Genomic DNA, 20169 nt, shown 5'->3' with positions numbered 1-20169 from the left:
TTAGTTTTGTTGACGTTGAGTGTGAGGTTATTTTCCTGACACCACACTCACCTCACCTCCTCCCTGTAGGCCGTCTCGTCGTTGTTGGTAATCAAGCCTACCACTGTTGTGTTGTCCGCAAACTTGATGATTGAGTTGGAGGCGTGCGTGGCCACGCAGTCGTGGGTGAACAGGGAGTACAGGAGAGGGCTCAGAACGCACCCTTGTGGGGCCCCCGTGTTGAGGATCAGCGGGGAGGAGATGTTGTTGCCTACCCTCACCACCGGGGGGTGGCCCGTCAGGAAGTCCAGGACCCAGTTGCACAGAGCGGGGTCGAGACCCAGGGTCTCAAGCTTGATGACGAGCTTGGAGGGTACTATGGTGTTGAATGCCGAGCTGTAGTCGATGAACAGCATTCTCACATAGGTATTCCTCTTGTCCAGGTGGGTTAGGGCAGTGTGCAGTGTGGTTGAGATTGCATCGTCTGTGGACCTATTTGGGCGGTAAGCAAATTGGAGTGGGTCTAGGGTGTCAGGTAGGGTGGAGGTGATATGGTCCTTGACTAGTCTCTCAAAGCACTTCATGATGACGGAAGTGAGTGCTACGGGGCGGTAGTCGTTTAGCTCACTTACCTTAGCTTTCTTGGGAACAGGAACAATGGTGGGCCTCTTGAAGCATGTGGGAACAGCAGACTGGTATAGGGATTGATTGAATATGTCCGTAAACACACCAGCCAGCTGGTCTGCGCATGCTCTGAGGGCGCGGCTGTGGATGCCGTCTGGGCCTGCAGTCTTGCGAGGGTTAACACGTTTAAATGTCTTACTCACCTCGGCTGCAGTGAAGGAGAGACCGCATTATTATTATTATTATTATATTATTATTATATGTTTTCGTTGCAGGCCGTGTCAGTGGCACTGTATTGTCCTCAAAGCGGGCAAAAAACTTATTTAGTCTGCCTGGGAGCAAGACATCCTGGTCCGTGACTGGGCTGGGTTTCTTCTTGAGGTCCGTGATTGACTGTAGACCCTGCCACATGCCTCTTGTGTCTGAGCCATTGAATTGAGATTCCACTTTGTCTCTGTACTGACGCTTAGCTTGTTTAATAGCCTTGCTGAGGGAATAGCTGCATTGTTTATATTCGGACATGTTACCAGACACCTTGCCCTGATTAAAAGCAGTGGTTCGCGCTTTTTAGTTTCACGCGAATGCTGCCATCAATCCACGGTTTCTGGTTAGGGAATGTTTTTATCGTTGCTATGGGAACGACATCTTCGACGCACGTTCTAATGAACTCGCACACCGAATCAGCGTATTCGTCAATATTTTTATCTGACGCAATACGAAACATGTCCCAGTCCACGTGATGGAAGCAGTCTTGGAGTGTGGAGTCAGCTTGGTCTGACCAGCGTTGGACAGACCTCAGCGTAGGAGCCTCTTGTTTTAGTTTCTGCCTGTAGGCAGGGATCAGCAAAATGGAGTCGTGGTCAGCTTTTCCGAAAGGGGGGCGGGGCAGGGCCTTATATGCGTTGCGGAAGTTAGAGTAACAATGATCCAAGGTTTTACCACCCCTGGTTGCGCAATCGATATGCTGATAAAATTTAGGGAGTCTTGTTTTCAGATTAGCTTTGTTAAAATCCCCAGCTACAATGAATGCAGCCTCCGGATAAATGCTTTCCAGTTTGCAAAGAGTTAAATAAAGTTCGTTCAGAGCCATCGATGTGTCTGCTTGGGGGGATATATACGGCTGTGATTATAATCGAAGAGAATTCTCTTGGAAGATAATGCGGTCTACATTTGATTGTGAGGAATTCTAAATCAGGTGAACAGAAGGATTTGAGTTCCTGTATGTTTCCTTCATCACACCATGTCTCGTTAGTCATGACGCATACGCCCCCGCCACTCTTCTTACCAGAAAGATGTTTGTTTCTGTCGGCGCGTTGCGTGGAGAAACCTGTTGGCTGCACCGCATCAGATAGCGTCTTCCCAGTGAGCCATGTTTCGGTGAAGCATAGGACGTTGCAGTCTCTGATGTTCCTCTGGAATGCCACCCTTGCTCGGATTTCGTCAACCTTGTTGTCAAGAGACTGGACATTGGCAAGAAGAATGCTAGGTAGTGGTGCGCGATGTGCCCTTTTTCGGAGTCTGACCAGAAGACCGCCTCGTTTCCCTCTTTTTCGGAGTCGTTTTCTTGGGTCGCTGTATGCGATCCATTCCGTTGTGATCCGTTGCGATCCATTCCCCTCCAGTCATTACCACGGGCCGGTCCTCCCCAATAAAGGTTCCACCAACCTCCTGTGACAGAGATACATATAAAGTCTGTGAATTGCATGGAGCTATTGACATAGACTGTGCAAGACCCATACCTGCTATACATGAGTCATTCATGTCGGCAGTGCATTGCAGGCACAGTAACTAATGTCTACTTGTAACTACTACTTGTAGTACATTTTACGTTCAAATGGCCTTAAATGTTGAGCCTCTAAATAGTAGTTGTCTGGTTCAGAGAGATTCTTCTCACAGTCAATCACCAGGAGAATCTGTCATGTTTTGTCATAGATTGTCATGTCTTGTCCCTGTGCTTTCTCTTCTATTCGTTTCCCCCTGCTGGTATTATTAGGTTCTTTCCCTCTCTCTATCTCTCTCTCTCTCTATCGTTCCTGCTCCCAGCTGTTCCTCATTCTCCTAACTACCTCGTTTACTCTTTCACACCTGTCCCCTATTTTGCCCTCTGATTAGAGTCCCTATTTCTCCCTCTGTTTCCGCTTCTGTCCTTGTCGGATCCTTGTTTGCTGTACTGTGTTCTTGTTCCGTCCTGTCGTGTTTTTGCCTTCTTCAGATGCTGCGTGTGAGCAGGTGTCTCTATCAGCTACGGCCTGCGCCAACCCGAAGCGACCTGCAGTCTGTGGCCGCTTCTCCTGTTGTTCCCCTCTACAGACTAGAGGATTTCTGTTATTCCGTTTTGGACATTACCTGTGAAAGAATTCAGTAGACATAATACATGCATATACAGTAGACATAATACATGCATATACAGACGACTTAATACATGCATATACAGTAGACATAATACATGCATATACAGTAGACATAATACATGCATATACAGTAGACATAATACATGCATATACAGGAGACATAATACATGCATATACAGTAGACATAATACATGCATATACAGTAGACATAATACATGCATATACCATACATGACCTTTGACCTGACACATTTTCTAAAAACTGAAATGGGATACAATGCACCCTCATGCACATTCATTTTTAGACCAGAGACATCAAATGCAGAGAAGGTGAACAAAATGGGCCAGGGCCTATATCTTCTGTCTTTCCAATGGACTCTAATGATGATCAATAACAGAGATAAATAGAGGACTTATACTATCTCCATTTGAAAGTAGCCAATTGTCTTCTTCTTCATTGGCTGATTGCTCCCAACTCATAGGAAAACCCACCCAGTTGACTACTTTAAAAATAGTGGATGCCCTCAATTGCAATGTCCATTCTAAAATGCTTTAAATCCATGCTGAGTCCTCTGTTTCCATTTGATCAACATGTCTGTGTTTGTGCAGAGTCTAGAATAGCCACTAAGTGGCCGTCTCTGAGGAGTTTTACTGAGCATGCAACAGCATCAACTTGAGAGGAATTCCTTATGCACGTGGCATGCAGTGGAATTTAAACTCTTGGTTGTTAACTGTGTTACAGGCTCGTTGGTCTAGGGGTATGATTCTCGCTTAGGGTGCGAGAGGTCCCGGGTTCAAATCCCGGACGAGCCCTCCTTTTAAGTTGTCAAGCAATTTACAGGATGAACAGGCCAACATAGAGTGTACAAAGCATAGAAGTGTACATTCACTAAAGCATCTCTATCAACAATATCACTGTGAATAAGTAGCCTGGAATCTTCACTCATTAGCTCGGTTTCAATATTGTAATGGTGAAACAAAGCTTGTCAGTTAGGATTCCAGGTTAGTGTCGTAACTAAGAGCTGTTAGGATCAAGCAGAAACACAAACATCTATGTTAATTCATTAAATATTGTGACATTGTGAACTTGTGACATAGTGAATTCACACAGATGCAGATAACATTGGGGCACATTCCCCACCACAGTGACATAATGCTGAATGAAGATAAACTGAACCTTGCGCAGGAACTTAGACGAGTACTCAGGCAATGGAGGATGCTACAGAGGGAAACAATGACTTCAATTTGCTGTTCAATCTCCTTTCACAATAAGTTTTCAGATTTGCTTCTGTCCAAATTGTTGCTTCCGTTGCAAATGCAAGCACAAAGGCAAATGATGAAAGTCTGCTTGGAGTTAGACTGACAGTCTGCCAACTGCATAGTTTTGAAGAAATGAACATTGTCGTAGAGATAAAATATAAATACCTGTTTGATCCTTGTCCAGCTCATCAAACAGTCTCTGGAAGGCCTCCTGGGGATGAAGCCACTGGATGACTGAGACGCTTTCTCTTAGAATCTTTTGACGTACCAAAAGTGTTCACAATTCAGAGGTGTGGCCATGTACATATATAACTTCATAAAACATAACGTTGTTTAACGCTATGTATTACAGTATGTTGTTTCAGGTAAGGAGGGAACCATCTCACCTTCATGATGGCATCTCTGTAATAACCTGTTGTATATTCATAAAATAAAAACCACAAAGGGGTCCTGTCTTACACGGTAACATCCTCAGAGAAGGAATGTTCCTGGCTCTGACAGTGCAGCAGCTCAAAAGCTGCCCTGACACCCAAATGTCTCCTCAGGAAGGATGTCTGGATTGACATCTGCTAAATAAAGGGTTTTCAATCAATAACATTTATTTATAAAGCCCTTCTTACATCAGCAGATGTCACGAAGTGCTGTACAGAAACTCGGCCTAAAACCCCAAACAGCAAGCAATGCAGGTGTAGAAGCACGGTGGCTAGGAAAAACTCAGTCCAGACACAGCGTTCGGTCCCGCTCCATGGGAGGAGATATCTTCTGCGCCGGCCCAGACCAGGCACAACGGTCAACTCAGCTCCATGTCCAGTGCCCATAAGGAATGTAAACAAATGTACTATAAAAGTGTTGATAAACAAAGTAATGTACAGAAACTGTATTTCAAAAGCAGCTCACGGTGGAAAATAACAAGTTATTCCTACATGTAAAGCATCTTCTTTGAGGACCACAACCTGTTGAATGTACAGCTCCTCATCTGTGTGAAGGGAAACATGTAGAGAACATGGGCTTAATTGAATGATCTTACTCTGTGTATGTGTGTGAGAGAGAGAGAGAGAGAGAGCGAGAGCGAGCGATTTTGAAGAACTTACCATGTCCCTGTGTCCCCCAATAGAAAGGTGTTTCTTTTGGAGCCCTGTAATTGTCTGTTCCAGAATGAAGCCCCCTCGGTAGCAGGGGGAAACTCTCCATCATCAGCACAATGTTGCTCAACAAGTTAATAACAGGAGACTAAGAAAATAAAGGAAAGGAACGCTTACATTTTGCTCCATCCTTAAATCTTCTCAGCGAGTTCATTTTCATAATCTACACACATCTCACTTAAATGTAGGGTTCCTGTGCCTTTTGTTGTTATGATAGTGCTTTACATGTGGTGTTGTGTCACTCTTGTTGTGATGTGTGTGTCATCCTATGTTTATATTTGTATTTATTTTTTAAATCCCAGTCCCCGTCCCCGCAGGAGGCCTTTTGCCTTTTGGTAAGCCATCACTGTAAATAAAGATGTATTCTTAACGGACTTGCCTAGTTAAATAAAGGTTAAATAAAATACATTTTAAAAATCCAAACAAATTTGGGCAATTATTTGTTACTCATTCGCTGAAGACTACAATAAGCAGCACATAAAATGGTCGCGACAGCCCTTATGACCTATGACAAAGGGGTCAAGTAAAGTGTTCCGGAATATGTTATGGTATGGTTATAGTTCTACTGGATATTTCAGCTCTTTTGTGTTAAATATGCCTTGGACAATAGATTATTGAGTTATACATCGGAGGAAATATATACAATACATAATATGATATATGGCCTCGTATAACTGACAAATGTAATGTTTTCTACAGGTCAGAACTTTACTATAGTGATGATGCAGTATACATCATCACCAGTAGAGGTGAGTAAAGTAACAAAGTTTCACTAAGGACACGCCTCAGATTTCACACACGCTTGACATCAGTGACAGGGCAGATGGGGAGAAGAACTTATAGTCTGTGTTTACCTTTCTTTAAATAAGGCTCGTTGGTCTAGGGGTATGATTCTCGCTTTGGGTGCGAGAGGTCCCGGGTTCAAATCCCGGACGAGCCCTACTTTTCTGAACACTACCGGCTCGTTGTACTGTCCAAGATAATGATTGTCTGCTTGGGGAAGTGGAGATGACTGTGCATATTCAGCAGAAACAGTGACATTCAGTCATGTGTAGGTTTCTATAACAACGAGCAGGCTCACAGGATACCAATGTCATCTATGCTTGTATTATGAGAACTTGCTGAACGACTGGTCGTATAACTGACAAGCCTAATTAGATAAATACTCTTATCTGTCAGCCACGGAGAAACGTCCATATGGTTTTATTTGTAGCTGTAACACTAAAGTCCTGGATAGGCCTCAGTCCTCATAATGTAAATGATAACTTACAGCACTTAAGAAAGATGTCAACCACAGACATTTGCAAATCTGACAATGTAATGTACACTGAGTGTACTAAACAATAGGAACACCTTCCTAATATTGAGTTGCAATCCCTTTTGCCATCAGGAAAGCCTCAATTCGTCAGGGGCATGAACTCTAAAGTGTGTCGAAATTGTTCCACAGGGATGCTGTCCCATGTTTACTCCAATGCAGTTGTGTGTTTTCTCTGAGAGCTGGTCTCTCTAGGAACCTTCTGATGTCGAGTTGAGTGCTGTACCCATCCATCATGTTACCATGGTTGGTCACAGTTGTGTCAAGTTGGTTGGATGTCCTTTGGGTGGCGGACCATTCTTGACACACACGGGAAACTGTTGAGAGTGAACAAAACAGCAGCATTGCAGTTCTTGACACACTCAGACCGGTGCGCCTGGCACCTACTGTCATACCCCATTCAAAGGCACTTCAATATTTTGTCTCGTCCGTTCACCCTCTGAATGGCACACATACAGAATACGTCTCAAGTCTTAAAAATCCTTCTTTAACCTGTCTCCTCCCCTTCATCTGCACTGATTGAACTGAATTTAACAGGTGACATCAATACGGGATGATAGACTTCAGCTGGATTCACCTGATCAGTCTATGTCATGGAAAGAGCAGGTGTTCCTAATGTTTTGAGCACTCGGTGTATGTAAAACTCACCCAAAAGTGTCAGTTACCTCTAGAGGGCAGTCTAATAGCCAAAACCTGCCACATCACAGATTCTGGAAGTTTACTCACAGGCTGATGAGGAGAAGGGGATGGGAGAAGTATAACGATCGGGTGGGTTTCTCTAAACAGGCTTGTTGGTTTAAGGGTATGCTTCTCTCTCAGGGTGTGAGTAGTCCTGGGTTTAAATTCCAGATGAGCCCACCTTTTGAGAAAATATGTGATAGATGTATTTAGGGTTGTCCTTAGTGAGTTAGTATATTTAAAGATCACAAAGTGGGAGAAAAATCTAACCAATAGGAAAATTGTAGACTGTAAGTAGCAAATATGCATATCTGCAGGCCCTTTGGTAAAACAGAGATATAAAACAATATCCAGTCAGTATGGAATATAATGTACAGTGTCGTAATGTCAACGAGTGACTTTGAACTGTGTGACAGACGGTAATATAGATTCCCCTCCAGTCATTACCACGGGCCGGTCCTCCCCAATAAAGGTTCCACCAACCTCCTGTGACAGAGATACATATAAAGTCTGTGAATTGCATGGAGCTATTGACATAGACTGTGCAAGACCCATACCTGCTATACATGAGTCATTCATGTCGGCAGTGCATTGCAGGCACAGTAACTAATGTCTACTTGTAACTACTACTTGTAGTACATTTTACGTTCAAATGGCCTTAAATGTTGAGCCTCTAAATAGTAGTTGTCTGGTTCAGAGAGATTCTTCTCACAGTCAATCACCAGGAGAATCTGTCATGTTTTGTCATAGATTGTCATGTCTTGTCCCTGTGCTTTCTCTTCTATTCGTTTCCCCCTGCTGGTATTATTAGGTTCTTTCCCTCTCTCTATCTCTCTCTCTCTCTCTCTCTCTCTATCGTTCCTGCTCCCAGCTGTTCCTCATTCTCCTAACTACCTCGTTTACTCTTTCACACCTGTCCCCTATTTTGCCCTCTGATTAGAGTCCCTATTTCTCCCTCTGTTTCCGCTTCTGTCCTTGTCGGATCCTTGTTTGCTGTACTGTGTTCTTGTTCCGTCCTGTCGTGTTTTTGCCTTCTTCAGATGCTGCGTGTGAGCAGGTGTCTCTATCAGCTACGGCCTGCGCCAACCCGAAGCGACCTGCAGTCTGTGGCCGCTTCTCCTGTTGTTCCCCTCTACAGACTAGAGGATTTCTGTTATTCCGTTTTGGACATTACCTGTGAAAGAATTCAGGATTAGTCGTTTTCTGTTAAGACTGGAATAAACTCTGTTTCTGTTAAGTCGCTTTTGGGTCCTCAGTCACCTGCATAACAGAATCTAGAGGAACATTGATGACGCTTAGATGCATATACAGACGACTTAATACATGCATATACAGTAGACATAATACATGCATATACAGTAGACATAATACATGCATATACAGTAGACATAATACATGCATATACAGACGACTTAATACATGCATATACAGTAGACATAATACATGCATATACAGTAGACATAATACATGCATATACAGTAGACATAATACATGCATATACAGGAGACATAATACATGCATATACAGTAGACATAATACATGCATATACAGTAGACATAATACATGCATATACCATACATGACCTTTGACCTGACACATTTTCTAAAAACTGAAATGGGATACAATGCACCCTCATGCACATTCATTTTTAGACCAGAGACATCAAATGCAGAGAAGGTGAACAAAATGGGCCAGGGCCTATATCTTCTGTCTTTCCAATGGACTCTAATGATGATCAATAACAGAGATAAATAGAGGACTTATACTATCTCCATTTGAAAGTAGCCAATTGTCTTCTTCTTCATTGGCTGATTGCTCCCAACTCATAGGAAAACCCACCCAGTTGACTACTTTAAAAATAGTGGATGCCCTCAATTGCAATGTCCATTCTAAAATGCTTTAAATCCATGCTGAGTCCTCTGTTTCCATTTGATCAACATGTCTGTGTTTGTGCAGAGTCTAGAATAGCCACTAAGTGGCCGTCTCTGAGGAGTTTTACTGAGCATGCAACAGCATCAACTTGAGAGGAATTCCTTATCCACGTGGCATGCAGTGGAATTTAAACTCTTGGTTGTTAACTGTGTTACAGGCTCGTTGGTCTAGGGGTATGATTCTCGCTTAGGGTGCGAGAGGTCCCGGGTTCAAATCCCGGACGAGCCCTCCTTTTAAGTTGTCAAGCAATTTACAGGATGAACAGGCCAACATAGAGTGTACAAAGCATAGAAGTGTACATTCACTAAAGCATCTCTATCAACAATATCACTGTGAATAAGTAGCCTGGAATCTTCACTCATTAGCTCGGTTTCAATATTGTAATGGTGAAACAAAGCTTGTCAGTTAGGATTCCAGGTTAGTGTCGTAACTAAGAGCTGTTAGGATCAAGCAGAAACACAAACATCTATGTTAATTCATTAAATATTGTGACATTGTGAACTTGTGACATAGTGAATTCACACAGATGCAGATAACATTGGGGCACATTCCCCACCACAGTGACATAATGCTGAATGAAGATAAACTGAACCTTGCGCAGGAACTTAGACGAGTACTCAGGCAATGGAGGATGCTACAGAGGGAAACAATGACTTCAATTTGCTGTTCAATCTCCTTTCACAATAAGTTTTCAGATTTGCTTCTGTCCAAATTGTTGCTTCCGTTGCAAATGCAAGCACAAAGGCAAATGATGAAAGTCTGCTTGAGTTAGACTGACAGTCTGCCAACTGCATAGTTTTGAAGAAATGAACATTGTCGTAGAGATAAAATATAAATACCTGTTTGATCCTTGTCCAGCTCATCAAACAGTCTCTGGAAGGCCTCCCTGGGGATGAAGCCACTGGATGACTGAGACGCTTTCTCTTAGAATCTTTTGACGTACCAAAAGTGTTCACAATTCAGAGGTGTGGCCATGTACATATATAACTTCATAAAACATAACGTTGTTTAACGCTATGTATTACAGTATGTTGTTTCAGGTAAGGAGGGAACCATCTCACCTTCATGATGGCATCTCTGTAATAACCTGTTGTATATTCATAAAATAAAAACCACAAAGGGGTCCTGTCTTACACGGTAACATCCTCAGAGAAGGAATGTTCCTGGCTCTGACAGTGCAGCAGCTCAAAAGCTGCCCTGACACCCAAATGTCTCCTCAGGAAGGATGTCTGGATTGACATCTGCTAAATAAAGGGTTTTCAATCAATAACATTTATTTATAAAGCCCTTCTTACATCAGCAGATGTCACGAAGTGCTGTACAGAAACTCGGCCTAAAACCCCAAACAGCAAGCAATGCAGGTGTAGAAGCACGGTGGCTAGGAAAAACTCAGTCCAGACACAGCGTTCGGTCCCGCTCCATGGGAGGAGATATCTTCTGCGCCGGCCCAGACCAGGCACAACGGTCAACTCAGCTCCATGTCCAGTGCCCATAAGGAATGTAAACAAATGTACTATAAAAGTGTTGATAAACAAAGTAATGTACAGAAACTGTATTTCAAAAGCAGCTCACGGTGGAAAATAACAAGTTATTCCTACATGTAAAGCATCTTCTTTGAGGACCACAACCTGTTGAATGTACAGCTCCTCATCTGTGTGAAGGGAAACATGTAGAGAACATGGGCTTAATTGAATGATCTTACTCTGTGTATGTGTGTGAGAGAGAGAGAGAGAGAGAGAGCGAGAGCGAGCGATTTTGAAGAACTTACCATGTCCCTGTGTCCCCCAATAGAAAGGTGTTTCTTTTGGAGCCCTGTAATTGTCTGTTCCAGAATGAAGCCCCTCGGTAGCAGGGGAAACTCTCCATCATCAGCACAATGTTGCTCAACAAGTTAATAACAGGAGACTAAGAAAATAAAGGAAAGGAACGCTTACATTTTGCTCCATCCTTAAATCTTCTCAGCGAGTTCATTTTCATAATCTACACACATCTCACTTAAATGTAGGGTTCCTGTGCCTTTTGTTGTTATGATAGTGCTTTACATGTGGTGTTGTGTCACTCTTGTTGTGATGTGTGTGTCATCCTATGTTTATATTTGTATTTATTTTTTAAATCCCAGTCCCCGTCCCCGCAGGAGGCCTTTTGCCTTTTGGTAAGCCATCACTGTAAATAAAGATGTATTCTTAACGGACTTGCCTAGTTAAATAAAGGTTAAATAAAATACATTTTAAAAAATCCAAACAAATTTGGGCAATTATTTGTTACTCATTCGCTGAAGACTACAATAAGCAGCACATAAAATGGTCGCGACAGCCCTTATGACCTATGACAAAGGGGTCAAGTAAAGTGTTCGGAATATGTTATGGTATGGTTATAGTTCTACTGGATATTTCAGCTCTTTTGTGTTAAATATGCCTTGGACAATAGATTATTGAGTTATACATCGGAGGAAATATATACAATACATAATATGATATATGGCCTCGTATAACTGACAAATGTAATGTTTTCTACAGGTCAGAACTTTACTATAGTGATGATTCAGTATACATCATCACCAGTAGAGGTGAGTAAAGTAACAAAGTTTCACTAAGGACACGCCTCAGATTTCACACACGCTTGACATCAGTGACAGGGCAGATGGGGAGAAGAACTTATAGTCTGTGTTTACCTTTCTTTAAATAAGGCTCGTTGGTCTAGGGGTATGATTCTCGCTTTGGGTGCGAGAGGTCCCGGGTTCAAATCCCGGACGAGCCCTACTTTTCTGAACACTACCGGCTCGTTGTACTGTCCAAGATAATGATTGTCTTCTTGGGGAAGTGGAGATGACTGTGCATATTCAGCAGAAACAGTGACATTCAGTCATGTGTAGGTTTCTATAACAACGAGCAGGCTCACAGGATACCAATGTCATCTATGCTTGTATTATGAGAACTTGCTGAACGACTGGTCGTATAACTGACAAGCCTAATTAGATAAATACTCTTATCTGTCAGCCACGGAGAAACGTCCATATGGTTTTATTTGTAGCTGTAACACTAAAGTCCTGGATAGGCCTCAGTCCTCATAATGTAAATGATAACTTACAGCACTTAAGAAAGATGTCAACCACAGACATTTGCAAATCTGACAATGTAATGTACACTGAGTGTACTAAACAATAGGAACACCTTCCTAATATTGAGTTGCAATCCCTTTTGCCATCAGGAAAGCCTCAATTCGTCAGGGGCATGAACTCTAAAGTGTGTCGAAATTGTTCCACAGGGATGCTGTCCCATGTTTACTCCAATGCAGTTGTGTGTTTTCTCTGAGAGCTGGTCTCTCTAGGAACCTTCTGATGTCGAGTTGAGTGCTGTACCCATCCATCATGTTACCATGGTTGGTCACAGTTGTGTCAAGTTGGTTGGATGTCCTTTGGGTGGCGGACCATTCTTGACACACACGGGAAACTGTTGAGAGTGAACAAAACAGCAGCATTGCAGTTCTTGACACACTCAGACCGGTGCGCCTGGCACCTACTGTCATACCCCATTCAAAGGCACTTCAATATTTTGTCTCGTCCGTTCACCCTCTGAATGGCACACATACAGAATACGTCTCAAGTCTTAAAAATCCTTCTTTAACCTGTCTCCTCCCCTTCATCTGCACTGATTGAACTGAATTTAACAGGTGACATCAATACGGGATGATAGACTTCAGCTGGATTCACCTGATCAGTCTATGTCATGGAAAGAGCAGGTGTTCCTAATGTTTTGAGCACTCGGTGTATGTAAAACTCACCCAAAAGTGTCAGTTACCTCTAGAGGGCAGTCTAATAGCCAAAACCTGCCACATCACAGATTCTGGAAGTTTACTCACAGGCTGATGAGGAGAAGGGGATGGGAGAAGTATAACGATCGGGTGGGTTTCTCTAAACAGGCTTGTTGGTTTAAGGGTATGCTTCTCTCTTAGGGTGTGAGTAGTCCTGGGTTTAAATTCCAGATGAGCCCACCTTTTGAGAAAATATGTGATAGATGTATTTAGGGTTGTCCTTAGTGAGTTAGTATATTTAAAGATCACAAAGTGGGGAGAAAAATCTAACCAATAGGAAAATTGTAGACTGTAAGTAGCAAATATGCATATCTGCAGGCCCTTTGGTAAAACAGAGATATAAAACAATATCCAGTCAGTATGGAATATAATGTACAGTGTCGTAATGTCAACGAGTGACTTTGAACTGTGTGACAGACGGTAATATAGATTCCCCTCCAGTCATTACCACGGGCCGGTCCTCCCCAATAAAGGTTCCACCAACCTCCTGTGACAGAGATACATATAAAGTCTGTGAATTGCATGGAGCTATTGACATAGACTGTGCAAGACCCATACCTGCTATACATGAGTCATTCATGTCGGCAGTGCATTGCAGGCACAGTAACTAATGTCTACTTGTAACTACTACTTGTAGTACATTTTACGTTCAAATGGCCTTAAATGTTGAGCCTCTAAATAGTAGTTGTCTGGTTCAGAGAGATTCTTCTCACAGTCAATCACCAGGAGAATCTGTCATGTTTTGTCATAGATTGTCATGTCTTGTCCCTGTGCTTTCTCTTCTATTCGTTTCCCCCTGCTGGTATTATTAGGTTCTTTCCCTCTCTCTATCTCTCTCTCTCTCTCTCTCTCTCTATCGTTCCTGCTCCCAGCTGTTCCTCATTCTCCTAACTACCTCGTTTACTCTTTCACACCTGTCCCCTATTTTGCCCTCTGATTAGAGTCCCTATTTCTCCCTCTGTTTCCGCTTCTGTCCTTGTCGGATCCTTGTTTGCTGTACTGTGTTCTTGTTCCGTCCTGTCGTGTTTTTGCCTTCTTCAGATGCTGCGTGTGAGCAGGTGTCTCTATCAGCTACGGCCTGCGCCAACCCGAAGCGACCTGCAGTCTGTGGCCGCTTCTCCTGTTGTTCCCCTCTACAGACTAGAGGATTTCTGTTATTCCGTTTTGGACATTACCTGTGAAAGAATTCAGGATTAGTCGTTTTCTGTTAAGACTGGAATAAACTCTGTTTCTGTTAAGTCGCTTTTGGGTCCTCAGTCACCTGCATAACAGAATCTAGAGGAACATTGATGACGCTTAGATGCATATACAGACGACTTAATACATGCATATACAGTAGACATAATACATGCATATACAGTAGACATAATACATGCATATACAGTAGACATAATACATGCATATACAGACGACTTAATACATGCATATACAGTAGACATAATACATGCATATACAGTAGACATAATACATGCATATACAGTAGACATAATACATGCATATACAGGAGACATAATACATGCATATACAGTAGACATAATACATGCATATACAGTAGACATAATACATGCATATACCATACATGACCTTTGACCTGACACATTTTCTAAAAACTGAAATGGGATACAATGCACCCTCATGCACATTCATTTTTAGACCAGAGACATCAAATGCAGAGAAGGTGAACAAAATGGGCCAGGGCCTATATCTTCTGTCTTTCCAATGGACTCTAATGATGATCAATAACAGAGATAAATAGAGGACTTATACTATCTCCATTTGAAAGTAGCCAATTGTCTTCTTCTTCATTGGCTGATTGCTCCCAACTCATAGGAAAACCCACCCAGTTGACTACTTTAAAAATAGTGGATGCCCTCAATTGCAATGTCCATTCTAAAATGCTTTAAATCCATGCTGAGTCCTCTGTTTCCATTTGATCAACATGTCTGTGTTTGTGCAGAGTCTAGAATAGCCACTAAGTGGCCGTCTCTGAGGAGTTTTACTGAGCATGCAACAGCATCAACTTGAGAGGAATTCCTTATGCACGTGGCATGCAGTGGAATTTAAACTCTTGGTTGTTAACTGTGTTACAGGCTCGTTGGTCTAGGGGTATGATTCTCGCTTAGGGTGCGAGAGGTCCCGGGTTCAAATCCCGGACGAGCCCTCCTTTTAAGTTGTCAAGCAATTTACAGGATGAACAGGCCAACATAGAGTGTACAAAGCATAGAAGTGTACATTCACTAAAGCATCTCTATCAACAATATCACTGTGAATAAGTAGCCTGGAATCTTCACTCATTAGCTCGGTTTCAATATTGTAATGGTGAAACAAAGCTTGTCAGTTAGGATTCCAGGTTAGTGTCGTAACTAAGAGCTGTTAGGATCAAGCAGAAACACAAACATCTATGTTAATTCATTAAATATTGTGACATTGTGAACTTGTGACATAGTGAATTCACACAGATGCAGATAACATTGGGGCACATTCCCCACCACAGTGACATAATGCTGAATGAAGATAAACTGAACCTTGCGCAGGAACTTAGACGAGTACTCAGGCAATGGAGGATGCTACAGAGGGAAACAATGACTTCAATTTGCTGTTCAATCTCCTTTCACAATAAGTTTTCAGATTTGCTTCTGTCCAAATTGTTGCTTCCGTTGCAAATGCAAGCACAAAGGCAAATGATGAAAGTCTGCTTGGAGTTAGACTGACAGTCTGCCAACTGCATAGTTTTGAAGAAATGAACATTGTCGTAGAGATAAAATATAAATACCTGTTTGATCCTTGTCCAGCTCATCAAACAGTCTCTGGAAGGCCTCCCTGGGGATGAAGCCACTGGATGACTGAGACGCTTTCTGAGGAAATTACACTTTTAGAATCTTTTGACGTACCAAAAGTGTTCACAATTCAGAGGTGTGGCCTTGTACATATATAACTTCATAAAACATAACGTTGTTTAACACTATGTATTACAGTATGTTGTTTCAGGTAAGGAGGGAACCATCTCACCTTCATGATGGCATCTCTGTAATAACCTGTTGTATATTCATAAAATAAACACCACAAAGGGGTCCTGTCTTACACGGTAACATCCTCAGAGAAGGAAGGTTCCTGGCTCTGACAGATGCAGCAGCTCAAAAGCTGCCCTGACGCCCAAATGTCTCCTCAGGATGGATGTCTGGATTGACATCTGCTAAATAAAGGGTTTTCAATCAATAACATTTATTTATAAAGCCCTTCTTACATCAGCAGATGTCACAAAGTGCTGTACAGAAACTCGGCCTAAACCCCAAACAGCAAGCAATGCAGGTGTAGAAGCACGGTGGCTAGGAAAAACTCAGTCCAGACACAGCGTTCGGTCCCGCTCCATGGGAGGAGATATCTTCTGCGCCGGCCCAGACCAGGCACAACGGTCAACTCAGCTCCATGTCCGGTGCCCATAAGGAATGTAAACAAATGTACTATAAAAGTGTTGATAAACAAAGTAATGTACAGAAACTGTACTTCAAAAGCAGCTCACGGTGGAAAATAAAAAGTTATTCCTACATGTAAAGCATCTTCTTTGAGGACCACAACCTGTTGATGATGTACAGCTCCTCATCTGTGTGAAGGGAAACATGTAGAGAACATGGGCTTAATTGAATGATCTTACTCTGTGTATGTGTGTGTGTGTGAGAGAGAGAGAGAGAGAGAGAGAGAGAGAGAGAGAGAGAGAGAGAGAGAGCGAGCGATTTTGAAGAACTTACCATGTCCCTGTGTCCCCCAATAGAAAGGTGTTTCTTTTGGAGCCCTGTAATTGTCTGTTCCAGAATGAAGCCCCTCGGTAGCAGGGGGAAACTCTCCATCATCAGCACAATGTTGCTCAACAAGTTAATAACAGGAGACTAAGAAAATAAAGGAAAGGAACGCTTACATTTTGCTCCATCCTTAAATCTTCTCAGCGAGTTCATTTTCATAATCTACACACATCTCACTTAAATGTAGGGTTCCTGTGCCTTTTGTTGTTATGATAGTGCTTTACATGTGGTGTTGTGTCACTCTTGTTGTGATGTGTGTGTCATCCTATGTTTATATTGTATTTATTTTTTAAATCCCAGTCCCCCGTCCCCGCAGGAGGCCTTTTGCCTTTTGGTAAGCCATCACTGTAAATAAAAATGTATTCTTAACGGACTTGCCTAGTTAAATAAAGGTTAAATAAAATACATTTTAAAAATCCAAACAAATTTGGGCAATTATTTGTTACTCATTCGCTGAAGACTACAATAAGCAGCACATAAAATGGTCGGGACAGCCCTTATGACCTATGACAAAGGGGTCAAGTAAAGTGTTCTGGAATATGTTATGATATGGTTATAGTTCTACTGGATATTTCAGCTCTTTTGTGTTAAATATGCCTTGGACAATATATCGGGTTATACATCGGAGGAAATATATACAATACATAATATGATATATGGCCTCGTATTACTGACAAATGTAAAATGTTCTTCAGGTCAGAACTTTACTATAGTGATGATGCAGTATACATCATCACCGGTAGAGGTGAGTAAAGTAACAAAGTTTCACTAAGGACACGCCTCAGATTTCACACACGCTTGACATCAGTGACAGGGCAGATGGGGAGCAGAACTTATAGTCTGTGTTTACCTTTCTTTAAATAAGGCTCGTTGGTCTAGGGGTATGATTCTCGCTTTGGGTGCGAGAGGTCCCGGGTTCAAATCCCGGACGAGCCCTACTTTTCTGAACACAACAGGCTTGTTGTACTGTCCAAGATAATGATTGTCTGCTTGGGGAAGTGGAGATGACTGTGCATATTCAGCAGAAACAGTGACATTCAGTCATGTATAGGTTTCTATAACAACTAGCAGGCTCACAGGATACCAATGTCGTCTATGCTTGTATTATGAGAACTTGCTGAACGACTGGTCGTATAACTGACAAGCCTAATTAGATAAATACTCTTATCTGTCAGCCACGGAGAAACGTCCATATGGTTTTATTTGTAGCTGTAACACTAAAGTCCTGGATAGGCCTCAGTCCTCATAACGTAAATGATAACTTACAGCACTTAAGAAAGATGTCAACCACAGACATTTGCAAATCTGACAATGTAATGTACACTGAGTGTACTAAACAATAGGAACACCTTCCTAATATTGAGTTGAAATCCCTTTTGCCATCAGGAAAGCCTCAATTCGTCAGGGGCATGAACTCTAAAAGGTGTCGAAATTGTTCCACAGGGATGCTGTCCCATGTTTACTCCAATGCAGTTGTGTGTTTTCTCTGAGAGCTGGTCTCTCTAGGAACCTTCTGATGTCGAGTTGAGTGCTGTACCCATCCATCATGTTACCATGGTTGATCACAGTTGTGTCAAGTTGGTTGGATGTCCTTTGGCTGGCGGACCATTCTTGACACACACGGGAAACTGTTGAGAGTGAACAAAACAGCAGCATTGCAGTTCTTGACACACTCAGACCGGTGCGCCTGGCACCTACTGTCATACCCCATTCAAAGGCACTTCAATATTTTGTCTCGTCCGTTCACCCTCTGAATGGCACACATACAGAATACGCCTCAAGACTTAAAAATCCTTCTTTAACCTGTCTCCTCCCCTTCATCTACACTGATTGAACTGAATTTAACAGGTGACGTCAATATGGGATGATAGACTTCAGCTGGATTCACCTGGTCAGTCTATGTCATGGAAAGAGCAGGTGTTCCTAATGTTTTGTGCACTCGGTGTACGTAAAACTCACCCAAAAGTGTCAGTTACCACTAGAGGGCAGTCTAATAGCCAAAACCTGCCACATCACAGATTCTGGAAGTTAACTCACAGGCTGATGAGGAGAAGGGGATGGGAGAAGTGTAACGATCGGGTGGGTTTCTCTAAGCAGGCTTGTTGGTTTAAGGGTATGCTTCTCTCTTAGGGTGTGAGTAGTCCTGGGTTTAAATCCCAGATAAGCCCACCTTTTGAGAAAATATGTGATAGATGTATTTAGGGTTGTCCTAAGTGAGTTAGTATATTGAATCATCACAAAGTGGGGAGAAAAATCTTACCAAAATGAAAATTGTAGACTGTAAGTAGCAAATATGCATATATGTAGGCCCTTTGGTAAAACAGAGATATAAAACAATATCCAGTCAGTATGGAATATAATGTACAGTGTCGTAATGTCAACGAGTGACTGAATTGTGTGACAGATGGTACTATAGATACATCAACTAGAATCTTCTCTAAATTGCCCATGCTTCAAAATGGATCCTGCATTATCCTGATATACAGTATATAATACTGAACTGCACCTACCAGTGAAAGACCTGTGAGAGATCCATCAAACACGTTACTCCCATAGGACATATATCCTGTCCTGACAAATGCTACCACCTTCAGAGCCATCTCCAGCAGGCAGTAAAGGATGAAGAAACAGTGGATTGTCTGAAAAACAGATCAGTGGAGGCTGCTGAGGGGAGGACGGTTGACTTGTTAATTGTTTATTCCATGTGTAACTCTGTGTTGTCTGTTCACACTGCTATGCTTTTATCTTGGCCAGGTCGCAGTTGCAAATGAGAACTTGTTCTCAACTAGCCTACCTGGTTAAATAAAGGTGAAATAAAAAAATAAAAAAATAAAAATAATAATAATGGCTGGAACGGAGCAAATGGAATGGCATCAAACCACCTGCTTGATGTATTTGATACCATTCCACTGATTCCCTCCAGTCATTACCACGGGCCGGTCCTCCCCAATTAAGGTTCCACCAACCTCCTGTAACAGAGATTCATATAAAGTCTGTGAATTGCATGGAGGTATTGACATAGACTGTGCAAGACCCATACCTGCTATACATGAGTCATTCATGTCGGCAGTGCACTGCAGGCACAGTAACTAATGTCTACTTGTAACTACTACTTGTAGTACATTTTACGTTCAAATGGCCTTAAATGTTGAGCCTCTAAATAGTAGTTGTCTCGTTCAGAGATTCTACTCACAGTCAATCACCAGGATAATCTAGAGGAACATTTATGATGCTTAGATGCATATACAATAGACTTAATACATGCATATACCATACATGACC

The 20169-nt window shown here is 42.3% G+C and overlaps 6 non-coding genes across 6 annotated transcripts; all 6 read left to right on the top strand.

Moving 5' to 3' along the window:
- The first annotated feature begins 3694 nt into the window (after positions 1-3694).
- Positions 3695-3766, top strand: trnap-agg. Its single transcript has one exon. It is a non-coding gene; the product is annotated as a tRNA-Pro (tRNA).
- A 2457-nt stretch (positions 3767-6223) lies between these two features.
- trnap-ugg lies at positions 6224-6295 on the top strand. Its single transcript has one exon. It is a non-coding gene; the product is annotated as a tRNA-Pro (tRNA).
- Positions 6296-9436: 3141 nt separating this feature from the next.
- On the top strand, positions 9437-9508 carry trnap-agg. The gene has a single exon. It is a non-coding gene; the product is annotated as a tRNA-Pro (tRNA).
- A 2457-nt stretch (positions 9509-11965) lies between these two features.
- On the top strand, positions 11966-12037 carry trnap-ugg. The gene has a single exon. It is a non-coding gene; the product is annotated as a tRNA-Pro (tRNA).
- Positions 12038-15179: 3142 nt separating this feature from the next.
- On the top strand, positions 15180-15251 carry trnap-agg. Its single transcript has one exon. It is a non-coding gene; the product is annotated as a tRNA-Pro (tRNA).
- Positions 15252-17751: 2500 nt separating this feature from the next.
- On the top strand, positions 17752-17823 carry trnap-ugg. The gene has a single exon. It is a non-coding gene; the product is annotated as a tRNA-Pro (tRNA).
- The last annotated feature ends 2346 nt before the right edge of the window (positions 17824-20169 follow it).

The sequence above is a fragment of the Oncorhynchus gorbuscha genome, linkage group LG01, assembly GCF_021184085.1.
Source record: "Oncorhynchus gorbuscha isolate QuinsamMale2020 ecotype Even-year linkage group LG01, OgorEven_v1.0, whole genome shotgun sequence".
Lineage (NCBI taxonomy): Eukaryota > Metazoa > Chordata > Actinopteri > Salmoniformes > Salmonidae > Oncorhynchus > Oncorhynchus gorbuscha.
Note: the sequence above shows the minus strand (reverse complement) of the source record. Positions and strands in the feature narration are given on the sequence as shown.